We start from the raw sequence: 27,662 nt of genomic DNA on the forward strand, positions 1-27,662 counted from the left end.
GTTTTAAAACGAAAACGCACTAGTGTAAACAGGGCCTCTGCCCATCGTACACTACATAATTTTGTCGACTGCCCAAAACCAGTGTAGACTTTTCCAGTCTGCAAATGGAGGCAAAAATCTGTGCAAAATTTGTGTATTTAAGCCTTTAAAATGAATATTTCTACTCTATTCTTCCCAGCAGCCTATAGACTTAGCAGACTTGAAGAATATAAAAATCTCTTGATGAAATCTTTCAAAAAGAAATTGTTTTTATGTCTGGCAATAAGGCACCAATCGTGATGTTATTAGTTATGAGATCAAGAATGGAAAGCAGTTCAAACTGGTTTGTATAATATACTCCTCCTAATATACATATACTGATGTGTACAAGGAAATCAGCCTCTTTAGTGTGCTGCCAGAGCTCGCAGCCTCTGGTTTGACAGTGTGTGTCCCATTAGACTGGGGTCAGTTTCACTTAGAGAAGGCTGAGACAGAGCCCTTGAGGCTTTGGAGTCAGAGGTTGAAGGTAACATAGAGAGGCTTTTTAGATCTAATCCTTCTGAGGTACTGTAGACTCTTCATCTTCAGACAGATTAGGGTTGATCCAATATAGCTGCCAGAGGGATTACTGGCGGCTCTGTTTTTGTCATGCCCCCTTGATCTCTTTTTTGTTGGGAAGTGTCCCCCTGAGTCTCACGTCAGATGTCTGGGCGCACTGAGGCTATGTTCACATTACAGGTCTTAATGCTGAGTTCCAATTTTTTTGCTCAGATCTGATCCTTGTGCTGATGCTCACACATTTATCGGTCACACATTTCACCTGCCCTGGTCTCGTAGCATCTCTTCACTGACTGCCCACAACCACGTTCTCCCCCAAATGTTTTTAAAGCATTTTGATTGTGGTGCTCATGTGGGTGTCTGTGACTATTATTAGAAATTTTAAAATAACAACAAAAACTATAAATAATAATAATTATTATTGGATCTCTCATGTGGGTGTCTCTGTATATTATTAAAATGCCCTAAATACCCCAATAAAATACCAATTAATTTTTTGCTTAATATTAAAATAATGATGATGATAATAAATAATAATAATTATATTATTGCTGTTGTTGTAATAATTTTTATTAAGATGCTTTTGCTTTTTGTTAGATGCTAAAGTGTGTGTTTTTTAACGGCAAGTCTTTGCTCTTTTGTTGGGTGGTGATGAATATTAGGGGAGATCCACCATCTGTTAGTGATGGACTGAAGGACTTTAGTGACATCGTGTTTGTCCTGTCACCCCCAGCTGCATGGCTCCACCTCCACCTGTTTACGCCATCTCAGGCTGACACACTTGTCACAAAGCCAGAACATTCAATTCTACATCCTTGAGTCCAAAATGTCCAATATATTGTGATGTCAGTTAGCACAGTTTTCATCCGTTGTCAGAGGTGTTGGTTGATTAAGAATGAAAAAACACAGCATTAAAAGGGATAGTTGAAAATTCTGTCATCATTTACTCATTGACTCGTGTCGTTCTAAACCTGTATGATTTGCTTTCTTCGGTAGGACATAAAACTAGATATTTTGAGAAATGTCTCTAGAGCAAAGGAAGCATTCTGAGACTCAAGGTGATGATACACGGGGCAACTTTTTGAGCAATGTTGCCGTCAACAGGCAACCTGGTGAGACACAGGGCAACTAATTAGGGCAATGAACAGTTGGCAGCAACCAATCAGAGAGGAGCAAATCTATTGCCAACCCAATAAATACTTTATTATAAACACTTGTTAGGCACTTTATTTCAACTTTTCAAATATTTTTTTTGTTTTTATTCAATATGCCTTTCCGATCTGATTTGTGATAGGAAAAGGGAGAAGAGCGAGTTTGGCAAAAGGCGGATTCAAACCCGGATACTTTCATGTACCATACGCCCTACAGCCTGCATCACTACAGACATTACACAGACTGCATCTTTTTAGTATTTAACTGAAAACATTCAATGGCTAAATTACAGCATATGCACATTAAATTGGACACATGAGGTAATTTCCCTGTTTTGGGTTGACACATGACAACTTACCAGTGTAAAAAGATATAAGTTCACGCTCCTTCGCTCCACTGCCGCTGAGAGTCCGCCATCTTGTTTGATTTTTTTCTAAAATCCAAGCCGGTCACATGATCGGCTGCTAGCATTCTGATTGGAGGATCTCAGAAAATTGCCCACAACTGATCTAAAGTATCCAGATAGAAATTTGTTGGTGTACTGGTTTAAGGTTTACTGTTAATCTACGGTGTCTTTTTTACGACATAGATGCTCCAGCACCAGTAACTGTAATTCGTGTCAGGTGTGCAAATAACAACATGAAAAATCAAACGGGACTTCATACCTTTATAATGAAATAGCGATTGCGAGATGCATCCGTGGCACATGGATAAAATGTCCATGAGTGTCCATTGAAAAACAAAAAACAGTACTTTTTGTCCACAAAAGCTCGACCATTAACGCAGCAAGCCATATTATTTTATAATTGTATATATTATTATTTTATAATTGTATAAAATAATCCAGAAAAAAAGCACAAACATGGCAGAGATGGCAAAAATTTAGCAGCTGGAATTAGCTGAGGTAAAGTGATGGCTCACAGACTGCAGCGGCAAACCTGTCACTCACGTGACCACGCCCTTAATTATGCAGAACTTTAAGGCTTAATATAATTTAAACAGACGAGTTATAAAAAAAAATTCACCCCCCTCAGAGTTGTCATGAAGGGCAAAATTAGCTGTATAGACCAATTTGATCCAGGCTGTAAACATGTTTTTTTCTGCTGTAAAGTTGGCCATTTTAACATGGGACTCGATGAGATTCTGCTCTCTTTTGGAGCCTGTCCCTAGCGGCCAGTCGATGAATTGCAGTTTAAGTCACTTCCATATTGGCTTCAAGAGAAACTGTGGGAGGTTGCCTCTTGAAACACAGCTCATCTCCCTTGCGATAAGTTACTGAAAGTGAAACCACACACACACACAAAACCATTTAGCATAGCGGCTTCCTCGCACTGTATGGCCACGTTCACGCTGTCAGTTTTTGGGATTTATTTACAGGTGTGAGTCTCGAAATGTCCCGTTCACACAGCAACTTACAGTAGTGTCTGGAACACGGTCTGTATGAACGTGGAGCGAGAGTCAAGCCGGTATTCTCTTGCTAGTAATCATAATGACAGTGATCAACGTAATATTAAAGATGGCGATGTCCATAAAACTGAAAAGTTTCATCACTTTTGACATGGCAAGAGACTAATTGAACCGCGAGTTCATCCATTCAAACTTAATTAACTAACAGCAGCATGTTAACACGCCCTAGCCGGAGTCTTTAACCGCGTCACGTCCTTTGCGACGTCTCGCGCGTGACACAGCATTTGAATTGACGGGAGCCGCTCCGGTGGAGAACAGTGACTGGATCTAACACCTTAAGATGACGCACAGCTCATATCTCTGTTGCTGTAAGTTAATGAAAGCGAAACCACACCAAAGACTATAGAAAAACACAAGACGCGTCACTCGTATTGTTTTGAATGGGAGAAAGTGCAATGCGCAATATGGCGGAATAAGTCCCGTCTTCTAAATAAGAGCCAATCGCTGATTGGTAAAGTCATCGCGTCACTGCAGCTGCCGTTAGAAGATGCGGTTTCTATAGAAACAGTCAGACGCGCGCCTCCGAAATGAGGCACAAGAGACGCACATGCGCATTAGCTTGATCCAGCCTGAAAAATACAGTTTTTTTTTTTTTGTCATGATTCGAGCATTTAGAAACAAAATTTATGAGACAGTTGTTGTCAGATTTCATTGGTGATTTCAAATATGAAATTTAATCGAAAGCTTGGCAAACAGCTTTAGAGAATTTGATGTTTCCCTTTTCAAAGAGATAGGAGCTGCACTTGGATGCCCGAGAGGCGTTTCAAAGATGGCCGCCGAGTGAACTGACTTGTCTTAAAGGGACTTTGACCACACACACAAAACACCTTAGAAGAGCAGCTCTCTCGCACTGTATGACGTGACAGACAACTAGTTGTCCAGTCCTGTTCCGTTCACAAAGCACAAATGTTCCGACAATGCGTTTGTGAGTCCTGAAAATGTACGGGTGTGAGTTCGGTTATAGAATGCGTTTGTCACTCCTGAAAATAACCGTACTGTGTGTGAACATAACCACATTAAGGACTCAAATAGAGGACTGACAACCGTATTCTGTTGCTGTGTGAATGTGGCCAGTGTAACCACTGAGCACTGATAGAAACATGTCCATCTAATCATTTCTCATGAGCCATATGTGCTGGATTCTAATATAGCACTGTGTTATTCAGGGCTGATGTCCCATGAGTCTCTGCGGAACTGTCAAGCTGATGAGACAGCTTTATTTTTCTCTTCTATTAAGTGATTTTTAATCAACCCAATGTTTGCATGGGGATGGCCCAGGGGACCTGACCAGAGGGGATGGGTTTTGGAAGGGTGGGCCCAGGGGAGATCGGCTTTAACTGAAGGAGTTCTGGAGATGCTGAAGATGAGGATGGTCTATCGGAGACGCCATAATTAAAAGGTTAAATCTCTTGCAATAAACCTCATTGGTGAGGATTACATCAAATCTAGATTACATCTGCTTAGTTTTCTCGATTCTGATCAGCTCATGTTTGTCCTGAAGGTCTTTTGGATGGATGTTGCAATCACACACCGGTGGACATCAGCTCTTTTTCAGAAAGAAGGTTGCTGTATTTCATTTCAGTTTATTTAATCTGTGCTTTGCAAACAGACCTACGGTGCACTGCTCTCCATTTCACTTTATTGTGTTACAGACTCAATACACTCAGCCAATTCCTGGTGTCCCTGCTTCGAGAAAAACACATGGGCTGCCATGGCCCCTGTGGCAGGTTCAACAGAGAAGTGATGTTGTGCTGACGCTTTTCTGTGGGACATTTATTGAGCATGAGGACACTTCTGTTTCCCTCCATCCTGTAAACCAATTATTGTGTCGGCCCTGGAGAGCACAGCAAGGTAAATATCAGTAAGTTTCATGATACATACCTGAATACCACGCACGCATCCTTCCACAGCACACAGAAGAACGTGCAAGTGCGCGGGCGCGTGCACGCGATCCAACAGACAGCAGCGGGGAGATAACTCCTAACTTTGTTTTGACACTTTTGATTAAGGACCATTGAAGGGACACCTGTACTGCGGAGATGAACAATAGCCGGGCCCCAGGAGAGATTGATTTTCTGCATGAGAAGAGGAGTCTTTGTCTAAAGCCACACGCTCTTTTCTTATGCTAACGAGTCATGGAAGATTTCCAATTCAATTTCACCTGAGCGCTGGTCAGCTCTCCGCTCTTTTGTGTGGCGTCCCTCGAGCCCCCCGACACGCTCGCACACGCACGCCCAGCTGCAATTTGGCTTTGGTGGGTGGGGAGTCCGCGGGGAGGTGGATGGAAGATTGACAGGTGGCTTGGAGCTGTGATATCTCTCGGTCCTGTTGCATCACAGGAGAAGCGGTGTCAACGTCCCAGGCCTTCATCTTAAAAGGCGGATCAGGGGCATGCTGGGATTGATCTGAAATACCCTGATGCTTACAGTGTGTGCATGTTTTTACAAAGCTATTAGTGTCAATTCTAATTTATCCACTCTGGCATGATATATATACCGCTGCACTGACTTATCCCGGACTGCACAGAGATATTAAGACGAAATTATGACAATAAGCTTCACTTATTTTCTTTTTTATTCATGCTATTATTGTAACTGGCAAGCATTGTTGGTGATGCAACAATTATACCCAAACAATAACAATGTTGTAATCCTCCATGATGACTGTGCCTTCATATTTACAATCACAAGACTCTGGAGCTTAGCTCACTCTCTTCCAGCAGTTATGCATTGTGCCTTTTATTTAAAGGGGGGTATAATGCTATTTCATGTATTCTGACTTATTTACACTGTTAAAGAGTTGGATTCTCATGCTAAACATGGCCAAAGTTTCAAAACACGAGTTGGACGAATGACGGAGTATTTCTGTGCCAAAAATTCTCTTCCAAATCCTTACAGGATTCGGGATCTTTTTTTCGAGTATGCGTCTGAGTGATGTCAACAAGGTCGGAATTCCTTGTACGGGCATTTCTTCCGGAAGGGCGTGCGCGCACACGTCGTCAAGAGCGAGAGAGCAAGAGAACACCCATCAACGCGCGTTCGGGTTTACGGAAGTCGTCTGCAGCGCTGCATAGGTCACAGGACTTCACGAAATCAACAATGTCACCAAAGAAATGTGTTTTTGGTTGCGAGGGAAAGATAACCTTGGTTCCCAAAGAACCCAGCGTTAAGTAGAGCTGAGAGATTTGTGCTCACGCATTACATTGATGCGCTCTTGATATTTGTTATTAAAATAACCATAGAAACTGATAGTTGCAATCACTTTTTTATTGGTTAAAATGAATGGAGAATATCTCGTGTTTTTCCGTGGCTGCTCGAGCCCTCAGGATCGGCGCTTATGGTTTTATAAACAAGGCCCAGTTCCACGCTGGATTTACAGATCGTATGAAACTGAAAGATGGAGCGGTCACAGTGATAATGATCCCGGTCATGAGTCGGAACCGCAGGTGGTGAGTGAAACTGCTTCAAATGTGTGTTTTGTTGGCAATAGGCGCCTAAGTGCATATAATGTAAACAACACGAACGTAGTGAATTCATAAATTCATTATTCATCATTCATACGCTATATTCATTCATACGCTATATTCAAGATTAACATGAGATTGGCAGAAACTGTGTGTGATTTAATGTTTACCTTATGAATCTGGTTTGGTTTATTGTGTAGTAGTCTATCCTATATTACAAATGAGATCACATTTTTAATATTTCACTAGTTTCTCCTGGACTTAAAGGGTTAGTTCACCCAGAATGAAATTTCTGTCATTAAATACTCACCCTCATGTCATTTCACACCTATAAGACCTTTGTTCATCTTCAGTATACAAATTAAGATATTTTTGATGAAATCCAAGAGGTTTTTTAATCCCCCATATAAAGCAACATAATTACAGTCATTCAAGGTCCAGAAAAGTAGTAAAGACATCATTAAAATAGTCAACGTGACTACAGTGGTTCAACCTTAATGTTATGAAGCGACGAGAATACTTTCAGTGTGCAAAAACAAAACAAAAATAACGACTTTATTCAACAAATTCCTCTCTACCCTGTCATTCTCTTACGCTGTTGACTTCCGTGTTTATGTCCGAATGCTGACTCATTATTGGCCGGCTCCTGCGTCAGCATCACACGCATGCGTCGTGCTGCTCACCTGAACAGCGTTGGCCAATACTGAGCCCACGTTCTGACATAGAACCTGGAAGCGCTGCAACGTAAACAGCGTAGGAGAATGACAGGGGAGAAACGAATTTGTTGAATAAAGTCGTTATTTTTGGTTTGTTTGTGCACACAAAAAGTATTCTCGTCACTTCATTACATTAAGGTTGAACCACTGCAGTCACGTTGGCTAATTTAACGATGTCTTTACTACCTTTCTGGACCTTGAATGACAGTAATTACGCTGCTTTCTATGGGGGATAAAAAAACCTCTTGGATTTTATCAAAAATATCTTAATTTGTGTTCCGAAGATGAACGAAGATCTTAGGGGTTTGGAATGACATGAGGGTGAGTAATTAATGACAGAAAATTCATTTTTAGGGTGAACTAACCCTTTAAAGCCCTTTAAAACCCTTTATGTGATTCCAAACCTATTTGACTTGCTTTCTTCTGCAGATAGAAGAAAGATATTTTGAAGAATGTTTTTGCCCATACAATCAAAGTCAGTATGGTCCAAAACAACACTGGATCCCATTGACTTTCATTGTGTGGACAATGTTTGCATTTCCAGGAAAAAAACCCCCAGTAATCTCACATCCTGTCTCTTCCAAAATTTTAAAAATGCTCTCATCAATGTCTCAAACTTTGCACAGATACCAAAATCTGTTTACCAAAAAAGTTTTTGATATGAACTCAAACATTTCTCATCAAATTCTATGTCTGAGTTTATTTTATAGATCTGAATGCTAAAAATTGTCTCATTTTTGTCCATTTTTTTCTTTCTCCTAAAAAAGTTAATGTCGGAGACAAATGATTTTTTTTTTTAATGAAGGATAAATGAGTAATTTTTTGTACAAACAAACTTGAGATACTACACATACAAAATATTTCCATTTTCAAGTACTAAATTTATCAGTGTGTAGATAAGAAATAAATTATCTGCAAACTTAATTGAAAAAGTTCCCTCTTAAAGATGACCTTAATTAAAGCATAGACGCATTAGGGGGGTAAATGGCACAACGGCTGATTAAGATTTTGTAGTGACTGAATGCAGGCAAATGATAGAAAGAAACGTTCATATTAATACAATGCTCACCCTAAAGCTGAAAATTAAAACGTGAAATCTAATATTTGAATAGACTTTTTTTTAGCTCTTTTACTGTTTTAACGCTGCCATAGAAATTCATTAGACATTTGCGCTGAGTTAGTCAGAAAAGCAAGTGATCTTTAATTAATTTCTCTCAGTTGATAGAAAAGCACATACGGATGAAACTGATCCAAATAGTGCTTTGTTTTGGGTTAACAAGCACAGAGCTCTGCGAAACCTGATGACCAAGTCACTCAGATAATAAATCATCTTTTTCCAGATGTTGAGTTTGTGTAGGTGAATAATTAAGGTTTCAAACATTTGTTTTTCTTCCAGATTTTGTTTACACGATTTAGTGTAACTATTTAAACATTTTACTGATGTGTAATTTTACTGAAGTGTTGCCAAAACTTCATGGTGGCACCTCAAATGGCTTATATAAAACAAGAAATTTATGATGCAATAATCTGCAATTATGTTGTGCTATCATGCAAGAGTGACTCAGCCATTAACGATTTCCCCCCATCGCATAGCGAACTCTTAATTAATTTGTTGCTTATTTGAGCGTATGAGTAGCTGGTTTTCGCTCTGTATCGCACGTCTTTATTAGGTAATTCGATACCTCAGCTAAAGCAACATGTAATCTTTGCCCGAGGAAATGATATATTTAGTGGCAGGGGTATTGTTGGGTCTGTTACTGTGAATATGAAAAATAATTAAGGCTGTTTGATCCTGAATAGACGCATGACTGTTCTTTGAGATGTGCTTTCTTTGGACTCAGACTGTAAAATCGTTTGAGTGCTGTTTCCTGTGGCTCTTTGCACCATCCTCTGAGCTCAGTCTGAAACATGCTAACCTCCGTAGCACACATGGGGCCCTACAGGCCCCTCTCAGAGCGAAAGGGAAATGACTAAAAAGAATAAAGGAAAAATTGAACAAACACTGTTCCTCCTGGGTTTAGTGTCTTGGTAAAATCCCAAATCCCCTCATTTTTAATTTTTTTAGACTCCAATGCCGATTCTACGCTTGCCAATCTTAAGAACAGGATTTCCTTGGTCTGCTTCCCATATTCCTGTCTTTCAGTCTCCCTCCTCCTCTCTGCAGTGCTGGAGGCATGATTAGGGGTGTTCAGCTCCTGCCCCCGCATGTTGGTTACAAGATGCCCCCTTCTCCTCTTCAACTCCCTCGAACGCACAACCTACATTTCTTACCTTTAGAAGCAGTGGCGCTCACACAAGCACTTGTTTTATTAATTCAGTCTGATTCATGTTTTCATCACCTTCAGTCATTGATTACTAAATTCAGATCTCAGGCTTCTTTGGCATTTTTAGGATGAGAGTTGATTCAAGGCTGCCGAATCACAGAACTGTCATCATCAGAGCTGAGAGAAGAAACATGAACTGAATAATCAATCAGCTCATCCGAACCTCCAGTATACCGAACAAATTTGTTTTGCGTTTTTCTTGGTGTGCAGCAAGACATACATAATAATGTACACTGATCAGGCATAACATTATGTCCACCTTCCTAATATTGTGTTGGTCCCCAAAACAGCCCCGACCCGTCGAAGCATGGACTCCACTAGACCCCTGAAGGTGTGCTGTGGTATCTGGCACCAAGATGTTTGCAGCAGATCCTTTAAGTCCTGTAAGTTGTGAGGTGAGGCCTCCATGGATCGGACTTGTTTGTTCTGCACATCCCACAGATGCTCGATTGGATTGAGGTCTGGGGAATTTGGAGGCCAAGTCAACACCTCAAACTCTTTGTTGTGCTGCTCAAACCATTCCTGAACCATTTTTGGTTTGTGGCAGGGTGCATTATCCTGCTGAAAGAGGCCATAGCCACCAGGGAATACCGTTTCCATGAAAGGGTGTACATGGTCTGCAACAATGCTTAGGTAGGTGGTATGTGTCAAAGTAACATCCACATGGATGGCAGGACCCAAGGTTTCCCAGCAGAACATTGCCCAAAGCATTACACTTCCTCCGCCGGCTTGCCTTCTTCCCATAGTGCATCCAGGTGCCATGTGTTCCCCAGGTAAGCGACGCTCACGCACGCTGCCATCCACGTGATGTAAAAGAAAACGTGATTCATCAGACCAGGCCACCTTCTTCCATTGCTCCGTGGTCCAGTTCTGATGCTCACATGCCCACTGTTGGCACTTTCGGCGGTGGACAAGGGTCAGCCTTGGCTGCCCATGACCCTGTTCCTTCCTTGGACAACTTTTGATAGATACTGACCACTGCAGACCGGGAACACCCCACAAGGGCTGCAGTTTTGGAGATGCTCTGACCCAGTCGTCTAACCATCACAATTTGGCCCTTGTCAGACTCGCTCAAATCAACTTCCCCATTGTTCCTGCTTCTAACACATCAACTTTGAGGACAAAATGTTCACTTGGTGCCTAATATATCCCTAACAGGTGCTGTGATGAAGACATAATCAGCGTTATTCACTTTACCTGTCAGTGGTCATAATGTTATTTCCGATCGGTGTATAATAATAATAATAATAATAATATGTTTTTTTTTTTTTTTTTTTTTTTTTTTTCCAGTATGCTGCATGTGAAAATGACACTAAGTAACAAGTTATTTTTATGTGTCTATTTTTTATGGTCCCATATTTTACCTGATTTATTTTTGTTGGTTTGTCACGATAGAATGTTATGAAATCTAAGAAAGGCAGATTTGTTTGTTTTGTGAAAATATGATATTCAGTCAAATCAAAGTTTATTTCTATACAACATTTAACAGAATTTGCCCCCAAAGTGCTCTATAATTCAAAAAAGATAAAGTAAAAACTTTATGAGCAAAACCTCAAACACAAGGAGAAATGAAAGTAAAACAGGTAAAATTCAAGTAAAAACAACAACAAAAAATTAAAACAATGCAACAGCAACAATGCTTGATTTTTATCTTGCAGCATATTATTACAAAATTATCTGAATGATTGCATTTTGCTGTTTAATATGAAGTAATTATAACTAATACTAAACTAAACTTTCATAACTAAACATTGACAGTTTTGGGACTGAAGAGGTTAACAATGACAAATGTGCTTGTTTTGCCCCTGGTTCTTGTCCACTATGAACTGGAAATAAGGCCGTGGATCAGACACATGACCTGTCCTTTGCTTTTCTTGAGTTTTAGTCCCCTAATGACCATTAGAGTTGTCATTCAGTCACTTCGGCTCATACATCAAAGTCAGACACCCTTACCAGCCACTGTCCTTTCATCTATGGATGATGAATGTAAAGCTGTTATGTGATGCCTCTCAAGTTCACGTGTAAGGTCAACAGTCACCCAAGGGTCCATTTGAGACAGGTACAGGAGATGAGGTAAAGTTACACCTGTTAGAGGAGACAGGTGCTGCGTTAATGAGGTTTAATGACTCCTCCTCCCCCCCCCCCCCTCCCCCCCAACAAAGAGTATAGAACCCAAGAGGCGAAACTCTGATGCTTTTTGGGTAACAGCCACTAGGTGTCGCTTTAGTAGCACGGCAGCCATTTTGGGGTGAAAATGCCAACTGGACAATAGAATCCATCACATATACGCACCCAAAATCGGCGAATCTCACAGCCAAATCAGAAACGCAATAGAAAATTTCTCAAATTCAGTACATTTTATGACACCTACAGTAAATGTTGTATTGTCTTAACCTATGTATGTTTTATATTATCATTTGTGGAATCCAACCATTACACATCTGAGATAACGTAGTTAGCCTTACTTTATTGAGTATTTCCATTTTATGCAACTTTACATATTTACTATTAATAGTAAATTAATAAATTAATAATTAATAAAGTTAAGATCATCATGTTTGTAGCGTAATCCAGGGGATTGAAACGTATATAGGCAGACCTAGTGGAGTAATATAGTAGGCTAATAGTAAATTACTCCACTAGGTCTGAAATACGTTTTAATCCACTGGATCACGCTACAAACATAATGATTTTATAGAACATGATGCATTGCTGTGTCTGTTATCCCATAATTCCCACTTTTGGACACAGTGGCTGTTTTTTTGTTTACATAGTCTTGCTTTAACGGACATTAATATAAGACAACACTGCAAAAACAGTTTCTGTCAAGCTGTTATATTCTGTTATACATTTATTGTCCAACATTCCCAATTTTTCTGATGCATGTCCTTAACTTAATTTCATATTTTGGTATTAATTCAGTGTTTATAATGCTAATACTTGAACTTCAAAGAATTTTAACCCAAACTGACTGGGTTTCTAGAGAGCAAAGGTTTTGTGAAAAAAAAAAAAAAAAAAAAGTTGAAGACTTAAACACAAAGTCTGTAAAATAAACTGTTAAAAGGATTCGATGATCACTAGCGATAGTATTTAGTATTGTCATTAGTGTTGTCATCATTCAGGTTGGATTTTAGCTTTAATGTACGTTTTTTTTTTTTTTTTTTTTTAACAAAGCAGCTGATATTGCCATAGAAACTAGTAGACTGCCGAGTCGTTTTCACCCCAGAATGGCGGAAGCGTAGGGCTGCTGCTGGGAGCCGGTGTTGCAATGGAACGTTCTATTGAGTTTCACTTCTTGTCAGTGTATATTCTTTGCCCCCAACCACATTTCAATCATCTCTGTCCTTCTAGAAACTTACATCCTCCTTTTCACTTCCTATTTCATTAACAGTGCTGTGAATGTTTAGATTTGTACCATTAATGGCAATCATACTGTTTCATATTATTAGTGTGAGGGCTTGTAGTAACTCCGAATGGGCATTTCTGTGTGATTGTGTGATGGTTACATTTCAGAAGCATCATCATGCACATGCCCCCCTCAGATATTAAGTGGATTTTGAATGGTTTGACTGATAGTTAATAATAACACTAATAAAAATAATAATAAGATCAAAATTAATTTGCATGATTATTGTAGTTTGAGAAGTGTTTGTCTAAAAACCTGTGGCAGAAATATCCCATATTCATGTACATTTGGTCTGCATAATTAACCTCTGTCAGATCATTATCTTTAAGGCAAGACACTATAGGTGGATAGGGTAATTTTTTTAAAGTGAAAGTGATGTGAAGGCAGTACAGTATGGTAACCCATTAGTTAGTGCACACACACATTAGAAGTCATGAGTAGTGAACACACACACACACCCGGAGCAGTGGCCAGCCATTTTTTGTAGCGCCCGGGGAGCAATTGGGGGTTATGTGCCTTACTCAAGGGCACGTCAGTCATTTCCTGCCGCTATTGAAAATTGAACCCGCAACCTTTGGGTTGCCAGTCTGACTCTCTAACCATTAGGCCACAACTGGCCACCTTTTCTTTCCTTTCTTTTCTTTTCTTTTTTTTTTTTTTTGTAAATGAAAAGATTTTTTTCCTGCCTTAAATTAATACATTGTTTGAATTAATAGATTGCTAGCTAACTGCGTGATTTATGTACATTTCTGAAATTACATGACTTGTACAGTCACCTCTGATGACAGATTACTCCAAGTTGTAATGTTGACATGCATTTTTTGTAAAGCTGCTTTGAAACAATATGAATTGTGAAAAGCGCTAGACAAATAAATGTGAATAGATATCACCATACTTTTCAGTTGATTAATCACAGTAAATTGAGACAATTATTTTAGATATGTTTTCTGAGATGTTGTTTAAATATGGAAATGGGGCATTATCTAATTAAATATGCGCTAATTTGCATATATCTCCAGAACAGAAATCTGAACATTGATTCAATTTTTTTTTTTTTTTTTTTTTACTTAAATGTGTACAGTTTTGCCTGTGTGTCTTGCCTTAAATAGAAAATTCTGTAATCTTCCTATCATCATGTTGCTTTAAACTCACTAATATTTTTAACACCACAAAAAGAGTTGTTATAAAAATGTATTTTACATACATTTTTTTGTTGTTCAAGAATTGTTTAAAAAGTTTTTCTTTTCTCGTATTGGCCGAAGTGACCCGAGAATGTCACTGTTGGCAGTTGCATGACGCGTCTGGTTTATATAGATGTTAAATGGCTCTATTTCAGTGCCAAATAATACAGCGAAAAAAACTAAAAATTAAAAATATTTTTATTTGTTTAATCCCTAATAGGTGCATGATATCTTTTGAGATGTGCTTTCTTTCTGCAAAATAGTGCCGTTGCATGCGGGAACTCAATCGTGTAATCTTGTGTCCTAATGTGACTGAAGACCCCTCGTACTGTAAGGGTATTACTTGACCTTTGGTGTATACTTCATAAGCATGCTGTAATTGTTTACCGGAGGGGTTGTTTATTGGATAATGTGTTAGTCCAGCAGTATTTATTGGCATAGAGTGGCGGGGTATTGGCGTGTAGTGTGCTGTAATTGTGTAATGTGGTTGCTGTGGTTGTGTATTGGTCGGACTGTTCATTGGCGTGTAATGGGATCATCCCTCTGTGCTGCTGGATATCATAAAACACCATCAGTGGAGGGAGTGGATGATGCACCGGGAGATGAGAGGCCTAATCCTCTCCCTCTGCTTTCTGCTGGAGGGGGAACTCTCTAACTCTCTCTCCCTCTCTCTCTCTCTCTGCTTCTCTCCATCACTCTCTCTCTCTCCCTGTATTATTATCCCATGCTTGGCGTCCTTCCCCTGCTTCTCCCAGTGCCAGCCAGTGGGTAGAAGAGGCAGCAGGGGAATTTAGAGTCTAAATATACTCACCATGGGTAAATATGTCCGCTCACACTGAGAGAGAGCAGAATAATCCTACAGGCCTGAGAGAGATTAGAGATTTCCATGTTTAATCCACTCTCCCCCTCCCTCAGGTTGGCTGTTAGCAAGTGGGTCCTCTCCGCTTGTCATGTTGTTCATTTTCCTGGCATATAATCAGGTCTTTTTTAAAGTTGGCCTCAACATTCAATATTTTCCAAATACAGCGAGAGGACAGGAGAAAAATTGAAACTGTTGTTGTTATTACTCACTCTATTTCAGCCAAAACATTGTGTACCTCAAATGAGAAGATTTTAATCGCGAACAAAGGTTGTAAAAGTCAAATGTCAAGTCAGTAAAGTAATTCTAAGAGTTTCTAAGATTCTAACACTTTACAATAAGTTTCCATTAGTGAACTATACTGAGGTAACAATAAAAAAAAAACTTCTAAAACATTTATTAATCTTAGATAATGCTAATTTCTACATTTACACATTATTAAAATCAAAAGTTGTATCTGTTTATATTATTTAATGGACCTAAGCTAACATGAACTAACAATGAACAGTTGCATTTTTATTAACAAAAGTTAACAAAGATTAATAAATACTGTAACAAATGCGCTGATCATTATTATTTAATGCATTAACATTAACTAATGGGACCTTATTATAAAGTGTTATCAAAAAAGATGAATAATAAGCTAATAATAAAAAAAGAAAAAATTAAAATTAAGCTAAGAAAGTAAAAGATAAATAAGCTAAGAGAAAAGGGAAATTAAAAAATATATATATACATATACAATTCCTGGATTTTATCATAAGTTAACCATACATTTTTATTTGATCTTTAAGTCACAGCAAAAGCACGATCTGCTCAGACTAATGACACACAAACAATGTTCAGCAGCGTGTCTTTATTGAACACTGTGTTTAAACATACATTCAACATTTCCTGTAATTGTAAATATGGATATGAAAGTATAAAAAGTGAAAATTGTGCATCAGTCTGTGCAAAAACAAATATGCAATGGCAGGTAAACAAATGTTCTGAGCAGTGTGACATACTTTTTAAAATTCAGATTTAAGAGTTTGATCACAAAATTACAGACTTTTTTTTGTAAAAGGGCACTATTGTTTTTATTTAGATTTTTTTAATTATTTTGCATTATTTGATATTTCAGGTTTAGTATTTCACATTGTTGCTAAATTGCAGATTTTGTATTTACATTTTTGGCAGATTTAATCGCTAATCTGGAATTTGAGATCCGCAGCACCCATTAAATCCTCAGTCCTGGAGTCGTGAATGTGTCTCGTATGATACGGCTGCAGTGCTCAGTATGCAGTCGGAGTCAAGACTCTGCGGTGGCTCCTCAGTCAAAAACAGCCGCCCCTGTTTTATGCAGACCTTGATTAGTTTACTGTCGCCTGATTAGAAATTAATTAAAATGATGAAACAGACTCCAGAGGGGAGGTGGAGGGACGCTTTAAGGGGGGAGGGGGCTGATGACTTTCACACAGCCATTGTGCCGCAGTCCGAAGGGATGCACTGTGTGTGTGTGTGTATTTGTGAGCACAATAATCAGAATACCACTTATGGATGTCGGAGTAAGGAAGAAGGCCGGTTATGCCGTGTGCAGTCCCTTCCCCCATCGCTTTGTGTTCTCTCTTCCTTTTCCCCACTCGTTTTCGACATTTCCTCACAGATACTTTGTTTTTGTCTCCCTATTTCTTCTAATTTTTCTATAAAGCCTCTTTCAGTTTGTCCAAATCTAATCAGTTGTATGTTACATTTTCAAATATACCGTTTTAGTAGCTGTGGCTGTGTGCAACATGTTTTCAGTCTAATAAACTGCAGGCTGAACTCCTGAAGCACCAAAACATGGGCAGAGATACAGCTAGACCTGGAGTTAATTATCAAAATTGCTGTAGACAAGCCCTCTAACATTATGTAATGATAAATACTGTGCCATATTAGGGCCTGATAACATCAATGTTGTGGATAGCAAGCAAATTGCCGCTCCATAAGCGGTTTATACAGCTGTTGCATTTCTGCATTTCACAGATGAATGAACCTGTAATTGGAGACTAATGAAGCCCGGAGGGGCTGTGTGGCGCTGCGCGCTCACTTCGCTATTTATTTAACTGTGGACTCTTCAGATCAAAAGGCTCCTGTGTTTACCCCATGGCTCTGTGGATCATCTTTTCAATTTAGCCTGACAACCGCTGAACAGCAATCCCTCAGAGACAGACTCAATCTCAAATAGGTGAAGAGAGAGAGTGGTTAGAAGCGAGTGTGTGTGTAGGAGAGAGAAAGGGAAAGGTGGAGGAGACAGCCGTAGTGGGTGGAGGGAGACACGGAGAGTATTGTTTTATGACAGGAATTTATTTGAAAGAAACACAGGATTTGTCTTGAATTGTTTTGAATATTGACATGCCTGTCATGATGTCAGATTCTTTAGTGGTTCACTCGAGTGCTGCTGGGATTGACAATTCTCTCATCTGTTGCATGAAGTGACGTAGAAATCACTGGTTGCAAAATATAACTCTCAGATTGTTTGTAGGAGCATCAACTTAATGTGTATGGCTGTTTAAAAGGATTGTTTACTGAAATATTTAAGTCCTGTCATCATTTACTCATCCTCATGTCATTCCAATTCAGGATGATTTCTTTCTTCTGCAGAAAACAAAAGAAGATATTTTAAAGAAGGTTTCAGCTGTTTATGTCCATACAATTAAAAGTCAATGGGGTCCAAAAAACAGCAGCTGTGGTTGCCAGAAATTCACCGTAAAAAAAAATATGGTGATAATGTTTCCAGTATTATGGGGTAGCATATTGATGCCTGTATTTTGTAATATAACTATATTTCATTAGGTGATATTATATACCAATCTACCTGAACTACCAAAATATGCTTTTTTTACCTTCAAATATACTGATAATCGTCATTATATTACAGGTGGTATGACAGAAATCAAGAAGATGAATCAGAGTTCACTGTCAAGACAAAATACCATCAGGGTAATACACATGATAATAAAATAATGCAATAAACATTAACTACATAAAATGTAACACAAAGCATCCTTACAGTTAACAGGTTTTTATTTTACTGCTACAGCAAGATGTTATGTAAGTTATGTAAAGTTATTCACTAATGCATACAGAGCCGAAATTATTTAAGACGCCACATCAATAACATCAAACCTCAATGGTTCTTGAGTGTCACGTGACTTGACGTCATGACACAAGCATCAGTATATCAAGTTTGATGTAACTGACATGTTACAATATTCGATTTGGGCTCTGTATACTTGGGTTGATCAGTGATTTGATTTGATCTGAGAGTGAATAACCAGTTAAATGTTGGATTATTATTCCACCTTTATGCCCTTTTGGAATCTTGAAATGTTTGGACCCCATTAACTTTCATTGTACTGACAAAAACAGATGAAACATTCTTCAAAATATGAAAGAAAGTCATACAGGTTGGATTGAAATAAGGGTGTTTATTTTTGTCTCTCTCATTTATCTCTTTAATGATTCTTCACATGGTATGACATCAGTTTAGATGGTGTTTTCCCCTTTTTTTGAGCGGATTTGGGGATGAGGAAGGGTGAAAGTGTTTGGGACATGGCCAGTGGAAGTGTACAGATACATTCACAGCTACACACACTTGTGTACACTCTTCCCTCTATGAGCTGTTCCTGACGCATGGTGGTCTTTTTAAATGAGTGTGTAAAGCCTAATTGGAAAATGCTTTAAATAATTTCTAATTAGATGGAGTGTGGTTGTAATTGGTTTGGTAATCTCTGGATTAATTAGCAGTGCTGTGTAATGTGTGTATATGTGTGTTTGTGTATGTATTTGTGTGTGTGTGTGAATGGACGAATGAAGGGGTCTTAAAGGTTTCTTGCAGACCTCCAGCCACTCAAGGGCTTCTGTGGGAGCAGGAGGCCCCAACAGAGGCATCTTTGTTTGGGTTGTTGTTCTGTGGGTGGCCCTGCTACACCGAGAGAGACACATTTATTTCCCAGCATTAAACCAAGCCTATCAAAATTCCCCAAACCAATCCTCTTGTCTCTACTTCCTCCAAACCACACTTTTGCTTCTCAAAAGTCCATCTGAAATCCGCTTCAATCTGAGATGGGAAATGGAGCATTTTAAAACCGATCCTCTTAACCTCTTCGATTTCTCTTCCGGTCTTCTTCTTTTTCACCACTTCCCTGCACTTACTCTCATCTCTGATTCTCATTGCCTCTCTCTCTCTCTCTCTCTCTCTTGTTCCCATTCCTTCTCCTCCTCCAAACTTGGTACGCTTGTACACAGTGCTAAGTGGCCACTCGTGCTATGGATGGAGGAAATGAGGTGAGCTCTGGATCTCTAGACCTCCCCCCTCCTCTCATTACTCCATTCTTACCTCACTAAGAAATTCAGGAGGAGAAGAAAAGGAGCGAGAGGCCCCTGGACACTTGTTGCTGCAAGGCTCTTATTTGAAATATTGCTTCACGAATTGATTCAAGGTTATGCTGGAGCAGAGCATCCAGAACATTTCAGGAATTACTCTCAGCTATTTTTAGCCTGTTTTTTTTATTTAAATTTAAGTGGACTACAGTTGTATATCTCTACATTCTCAGTACAAAAGCTATCACTAGGGTGGTACCCTATTTGTACCTTTTAAAGGGTACTACCCCAGTGAAGGCTTTTGTACCCTTTTTTTGCATTCTTTCTTAATGTTTTTTTAACATTTTAAAGGGGATCATTTCATACTGTTTTCTGTTTCTCTGTAAGGTAATTCTCTCGTTCATAGTTTCCAACTCCAGAAACAGATACACTCCCACACTATCCTGTAATTTTTCCATTTATACAGTTTCTACTATATGTAACCATAAATTAATTATAGAGTACTTAATTACACATCTTAACCACATTTCTGAAGTGACATAGAGACTATGTATAAATATCTCAATAACACAAAGTCTCATTTTTGAAGATGTTTAGTTATGAATGTGACATATGCACAAATATATTCTGCTTAATTGTATAGAATAATATACTAGAGTCAAATGAAAGTAGCATTCCTGTTGCTCAAAGATTAAAGCATAGAACCAGCAATGCTAAGGTCTTGGGTTCGATTCCCAGGGAATGCATGAAGTAAAAAATAAAATGTATCCATCTTATTTTTCAATGTGAAAGTAAGCAATTTCCAGTGAGTGTTCTTCCAATTCTATAGGTAAATAACTACGCTCTAAAAAATACTGGGTTAAAAATAACCCAAGTTGGGTTGGAAATGGACAAACCCAGCAATTGGGTTGTTTTAACCCAGTGGTTGGGTTAAATGTTTGCCCAACCTGCTGGTTAGTTTTAACTCAACTATCGTTTAAATATTACTGTATTGCTTGCTTAAAATGAACCCAAAAATATGTTGGAAATGAACATTTATTAATGTTTAATAAATGAACAATTTAATGAATAATAATTAAACAATAAACATTTATTAAATTGCTTATTAATAAATGTTCACCTTTTGATTATTATTTTTGCCTCTAGTAATTATGTGTCTGATTTTTAATTTCCAACCTATTTTGGGTTCATTTTAAGCCAGCGATATAGTAATTTTTAAACAATTGTTGGGTTAAATAAAACTGTCCAGCATGTTAGGCAAACATTTAACCCAACCGCTAGGTTAAAACAACCCAGTCGCTGGGTTTGTCCATTTTCAACCCAACTTGGGTTGTTTTTAACCCAGCATTTTTTAGAGTGTAGAAGAGTAACAAAGTTCAGTAAACTGTAAAATGATATGTACTACAAACCAGTGTGTTTATTATCATGATAATAAATGTAAATAATCTGATAACAAATACTAGTTTGCAGCATCAAGCAGCATAACGGACTGTTTTTATACAGCTATAATAAAAACAGTCAGATTCCACATTCATATTAAAAAATGGCACCGCTAAAAATAAGGTGGATAATTTGAATGCAGTGCATGTTGCTTTAGATAAAAGTGTCTGCCAAATGCATTAATGTAATATGAAGTTGTCCTAAAACAACTGCCATGTTCTTAACCTCTATTCTTTGTAGCTAAAATATGTCTTAAGGCATGTTTTGTCTCTCGCTCGGCCCACCTTAATCCTGACCTGTGTGCTTTATTCTAGATCCTAATGCATATAGGGTATGGCTGCTCCCCTGGCCTTTTCCCTGACATTTATTGGGCCTGTGCAAGGACATGCCCTTTTCTCCATCTCCCCGGTTCCTCCCTGTTAATCGGGAGGGTGGATGGGGGGTATGGGGGGGTGGCGAAAAGCAGGCAGATAAGCCCATTGTTTGGCCTGACAATGTCCTGATGATACGGCCAGAGAGGATCGCTAGCCTGCGCCTCCCCTTTCAGAGCACGCCTGCCACCAGAGAGAACTCATTACTACAGAGCAACCAGGTTAATTAGCTCACAGAGAAAAAAAAAAAGCGAAAGAAAGAGTGAGAGAAGACAGACAGAAAGAAGGGGAGAGAGAGAGAGACCTCAGGGTATCTTAAAGAAAAATAGACTGACATCTGTATTTACTCCTGAATAAGTTTTTATAAACGGATTTCATTCTGGCTGAAGGCTACTAACATGAATGGTCACCTGCTCCATTACAGGAAGCTCTGAATTATGGGTAATATTGAAAACTTACTGTCTGTCTCTCATAGGGCTGTTAACTTCCTAGTGGCCATGCATATAAAAATGTTTTAGTTCCAAAGTTATGTCAGCAAATTTCATGAAACTAGTGTAGTTTAAAAACTGATCAACAGGGGGAGCTCTGCAACCCCACAACTCACAGCCCTAAGCACTAAATAACCTGCAATCAGAGGTCATCCGCATGCACTTTATTTTATACACCGTTATATACTGATGGGCCCTGTGTTTTTGTGTCTGTGTTCATCAGGTGTATTTAGGAACACCTGAACTAGAACTCTTGTTGCTCAATGACACTAAACACACCAAGGTCCAATTCAAGCAACTTGCATATTGAAAGAATAAGAATAAAGAGTAAGCTGCTTTGAATAACATTTCATTTGGTCAGTGTCTAGCAGTTGAATAACTGTAGAGGTTTGTTACAAACATCTATGACTTTCTTTCTTCCGTGTAGCACAAAGGGTAAATTTTTTTGGCCACTCTTTTCAATATAATTAAGTGAATGAGTACTGGGGCTTTCAAGGCCCGAAAAAAGACAAAAAAGTCATCATAAAAGTGGCTTAAATGACTGGTGCTCTATATTCCAAGCCTTCTAAAGCCGAACAGACTGAAGTCATTAGCAAAGTCAGGGTTGTGGATGAATAATTTTTTATTTATTTTTTTGTTCATTTGAATAAAAAAAATCATTTGATTCAGTATACAAAACCTGTGTGAAAGATTTGTTTATGAATCGGTTCAACTCACTGACACAATGATCGGGCCACAGCTGTTAACATCTCACTGGAAGAATTTCAGTTAAACAAATTAAAATTTAAATTATTATTATCACACAAAGCTACTACTTTTATGATGAGTCTGTTGCAATTTTGAAAGCATTAGTCCCCATTCATTGTATTGCAAAGGCCGTACATTAATTACAAAATACATTAAAATACAGTAGTCAACATTTGAAGTGGATCAAAACCTTTCATCAAAGTTGTCCTAAAACCTTCTTCTTAGGACAGCATAGTTCTTCGGACAACTTTGATGAACTTTTTTGATCCACTTCAAATGTTGTCTACTGTATATTAATTACATTTACATTTATTTAGCAGACACTTTTATCCAAAGCAACTTACAAATGAGGAATACAAGTGATTCATCTTAAAGTGGCAATAACTCAAGAAGTGCTATAGCAATACAAAGTTTCAAATATTGTCCAGAATCTAGAACAGAGAGAGATAAGAAATACTGAAAGCATAGAACACTTTAATAATAATAATAATAATAATAATAAAGTCAGCAAAATGCAGTTAAGTGCTTACAGAAGAGGTGAGTTTTCTTGAATTTTGTAATGGATTCAGCTGTCTGTATAGGGTTAGGAAATTTCTGTCAGATTTATTTATTTTATTTTAAATTTCCTTTTGTGTTCCATCGAAGAAAGAAAGTCATACAGGTTTGGACTGACATGAGCGTGAGTAAACGATTACAGAATTTTAATTTTGGGTTGAATTATCTGGTCTGGGCAGCCTGTCTTCAACAAATGTTCAGCTGCATAGCAGGTAAAGATGCTTGGATGAAATGTAGCCTATATTTGTGGCTCGTATTTACAGGTTATCTATACGTATCCAAGACTACATCAGTTATAAAAACTGAAAAGGTGAAATAGAAATACAGAAGTGTTTCTTTTAAGTCCGTGTGTGTGCATCTGTGTCCACTTTTTGACATTTCTGATAGTCAGCTTAATATCAGCTCGACTAAACGTGTGTTTCTGCAGCACAGCGGGCTTCGTTAGACTCTTGCCTTCATCAGTGCGCTCCGTAATTTGGATCACAGGGGGTGAGACACCTTTCAGCCCAAACACGTTGGAGCCTACATTACAGTACATTACTGAAATAGGGCATGACAACAGGCACCTGTTCAAGTCCTCTATAATCTTCGTCAGATTGACTCTTACCTCCCTCTCTCCTATACAATGCCATGAAGATGAGAGAGATCTAGAGGCGTTTTTCCCCCTTTCTATATCATTATCCAATCATTTCCCATGTGTCTGTGATCCTCCTGATGCAAACACATGCACTCTACAGCTGGAGAAATGATAGAGTTGGAGACGCCACTGAACTGCGCTCAGATGAGAGGTGTCCTGTCCATTTGCTAGAAGTGCTTGGTCAAAATGCTTTTAATATGATTTAAAACAGTCATATTTGAGGCGATGTGAGAAATTGGACCTGACAGGCAGAGGTTCCGCCTGAAGCACATAAATAAAACCAGAAATCCAATGTATTTTTGTAATGTACACTTCAATATACACTCTTGAAAATATAAAGGTTCTTAACTGGCATCTATGGTTCCAAGAAGAACCTTTCACAATAACAATCTTAAAAAATAAAGGTTCTTTATTGGCAACATGAAGAAGAATCAATGGAATTTCACTGCTCAAATGATTCTTTATAGTGGAAAAAATTTCTTTGGATTATTAAAATGTTCTTCACATTAGGAAAAAAAGAGGTTCACTGAAAGATTCTTTGGGGAGCCCAAAATGGTTCTTCTCCAATGGAATCTCCAAAACCCCCTTTTTGGAACTTTCATTTTTAAAGGGATAGTTCACCCAAAAATGAAAATTATCCCATGATTTAAGCCATCCTAGGTGTATATGACAATCTTCTTTCAGACGAACAATCTACAATACAATCGGAGATATATTTAAAAATATCCTTAGTTCTCCAAGGTTTATAATGGTTGTGAATGGGGGGCCGCGTTTTGAAGCCAAAAATAATGCATCCATTAGGGGTGTAACGATCCACTCGTTTTCTCGATGCATCGATTACAAATCCTGACGGTGCATATGCATCGATCTTGAAACATGTTTTTTGAATCGTGAATCGTTAATTTCGGTCAATAATCGATGTAAAATGTTAAGAATCGGATTAATCGTGATTCTATAGCGATTCAGTGCTTTAAAATATATAAACATTAAATTACTACATGCGCGAATTGATGGAGACGTTGTGCGCCGTCATTTGTTCCCTCAAAGCTTTCCTTCACAGACATGCGCGGCACTCTTTACCGCCTTTCACGGGATTGCGCTCATTTTTGAGAAGCCCACGTTTGAGCTCTCCACAGGACGACCACTGTTGTTCACATGAGCAGATGACATCTCTCTATAATAATAGCAATAGTCCTAAGTCACACTGCTCAAGCCATTGAGAAAGCTGCCAGGTCATTGCATGGTCACTGTTGTTGCAATAAAATGCTTTTATTGTGTGGAAACGTCACCGTTATTTTCTATAAGATAAAATACTCAGGTTTTATGGAAATGGTTCATACCATTGACATTACATGAGCAGTTGAAGGAACGTTAAAATCCCGCTTATTAAAGGGCGCGCACATATTTATTATTACTCATTTGGCGCAAGTCGACTTGCGCATTTTCTGTGTACGGTCATCCACCGGAAGCTAGTTATTTGAATTTAAAGTTGTAAATATGGATATTTTTCATACAAAAAAGCATTGCTTCACTGCAGTAGGCCTTTATTAACCCCCTGGAGTTGTATGGATTACTTTTTTTTATGGATGGATGCATTATTTTTGGCTTCAAAACGTGGTCCCCCATTCACAACCATTAAAAACCTTGGAGGACTAAGAATATTTTAAATATATCTCCGATTGTGTTCGTCTGAAAGAAGATATTCACATACACCCAGGATGACTTGAGGGTAGTAAATCATGGGATAATTTTCATTTTTGGGTAAACTATCCCTTTTAAGAATTGCAATTTCACAATATGTTCTTTATAGTGGAAAAGCAGTACGATGCACTGTTTGAGAGTATCCTGCTAAATTTAGAAAGGTTTCACAGTTCGTTTCGGCCATGTTTTTGTTCTGTTACAGTATCAGACAGGCAGCATGTGTGTCAAACTGTGAACATTATCTGCCTACCACAGTATCAGAGCACAATCCCATCAGTAGGCTGGTGTAAGGGCCTGTTTAAACAGCTGATGGGAAATAATCCTCTCAAATCCTGCCCTTTGCAGTGTTTACGACCGTGCGTGCGAGCGAGCGTGTTTGTTGGTGCACGTGCCTGTAAATGAGGCTGTGTTTACCGGCTGCATCGCTTCTTTACCCCGGTTAAGTTACAGGTTTGATGGACTGATTTCACTTCTCCTTCCCCTCCCTTCAGCCCTCCATCCGTCCCACTCCCACTTCCCCCTCCTCCTCCTTGTCCCCCCCTCCTCTCCTGTCTCTTCATTCTCTCTTTTCTTTAGAAAGAGCGAGAGGAGATGAGTGGAGCAGAGCGAGAGAATCCATGGCCATTGTGTGTCAATCACAGTGTGTGTCATGGTCTCTCCCCTTTCTGGTGATTAGCTCTCTTAGAGCAGCTCCTCCGTATCTTCCTCAACAAATGCATCCAGTCTGCAGCCAGCCAGCGAGGCCTTGAGCATGAGCAGTACACACACACACACAATCCAATTACTCACCCTTTTTGTCACACCCAGCTAACACCACACAACACACTAACCGTACTATAAATTACTATGTTACTGTGCAGTTCTCCCACCGTGACCACAGAATGGGTGAGATGTTACTGCAAGGAATATCATGCTGATAATGTGCACTTTAACACTCCTGGGGTCATACAGAACTTGGTTCACCAAATGTCCATAGTAGCGCAATCCACTGAGTATACTATATGAGAATATTTCCGGATTGGCTGATGTTTGAGTAATTAGACGACTGTTTTAATATGAGATAAGTCCACTCGTAAAGCCGCTTGATGATCAAGACAGTCTGACTCCAGCAGATCCTCACTAGAACAGCAGGATAAGATGCTGGGGAGGTGATGGAGATGGTGAAATCGGTCTGTGGCTTCCGCCTTTGTGCGGTCTGTCAGTGGAACTTTATGGTCGTGAGCAGCTGGAACATATCCTGGTCCACAGCAGGAAGTCTGGACACAGAGGAGTTATCAAAAGTGCTCTGTTGTTTTGGTGTCATTCCTGAGGATGTGGTGAAAAAATCCTTAGCAAGTATTCATCTTGTCGCTTTTTGTTTCAGCGTTGTGGTGCATTGAGATTCAGAGGAGTTTGAAAAATGGGAGTGATTTTTCCAAAAGAACAACAGGCTTGACTGATATTGTCCTGCAATCAGATCCATAAACTGGCAAATCGCCTACTCAAATCATAATACTTGTAGTCACCCAATCAAATTTGTTGCGGTTCAGTTTCGAGTCCACTAAATAGTACTTTGCAAATAAGAAAGGTTTATTTGATAATACAGCTCATCTTTCCTCCAGCGCTGAGGGTTGTTTGAATGAAAGACAAATGAAACAGAGTTCAGCTAAAGAAAGAAGTCAAGAACAGCTATTTTCTGTCTGTTCACAAAATCTATTTGTTCTTGAACACATTAACCTTCCTCTACACTACGTTAAACATGGAGGAAAGTACAATTATACAGTGAAAAAAGTGAATTCTTTGAAGTGATTATCTTACAAAAAAATGTCTTTAATATTTGTGGAGTACCATCTTTTTAATTATTTTATTTAGAAATAAAGAAAGACTTGTTATCTTAGTAGAAAGATTATTTTTTCAATAACAATAGTTTCAGGCTGTTGCAGACTTTTCATTGTTGAACGCAATTAAACTGATGATCCATTTCTGTTTTCGGCTTTAGTGAGCATCAGCTTGGCTGATGTTTTTTAGGTTAGAGCTGAAATCTATACTGTAATCATGACCTGGGGCTGGAATTCCCATGCCAGCTGTGGTGCCATCTTACCAATAACAAAACAGCAGAAAATCTTCTTTTGTTCCCAGATGATCTATATCTTAGATGCAGCAATGGGAGAAGATTATGAGGAGTTGAACACAACATGGCACATGAAATAAAGAGTTCCCATGAATATTGGCGTTTTTACTGCAGTTCAAAAAGAAAAGAAATAGGCCTTTGATTTGAAGCTGAAGTTACCATTA

The 27,662-nt window shown here is 38.8% G+C and overlaps 1 protein-coding gene across 1 annotated transcript in view; it reads left to right on the forward strand.

The window, feature by feature from the left end:
- The window catches only part of sox1a (SRY-box transcription factor 1a), a 93,602-nt gene that overhangs the window by 18,917 nt on the left and 47,023 nt on the right, over nucleotides 1–27,662 (forward strand). The gene's annotated exons all lie outside the window — the stretch shown is intronic.

The sequence above is a fragment of the Ctenopharyngodon idella genome, chromosome 9 (genome assembly GCF_019924925.1).
Source record: "Ctenopharyngodon idella isolate HZGC_01 chromosome 9, HZGC01, whole genome shotgun sequence".
Lineage (NCBI taxonomy): Eukaryota > Metazoa > Chordata > Actinopteri > Cypriniformes > Xenocyprididae > Ctenopharyngodon > Ctenopharyngodon idella.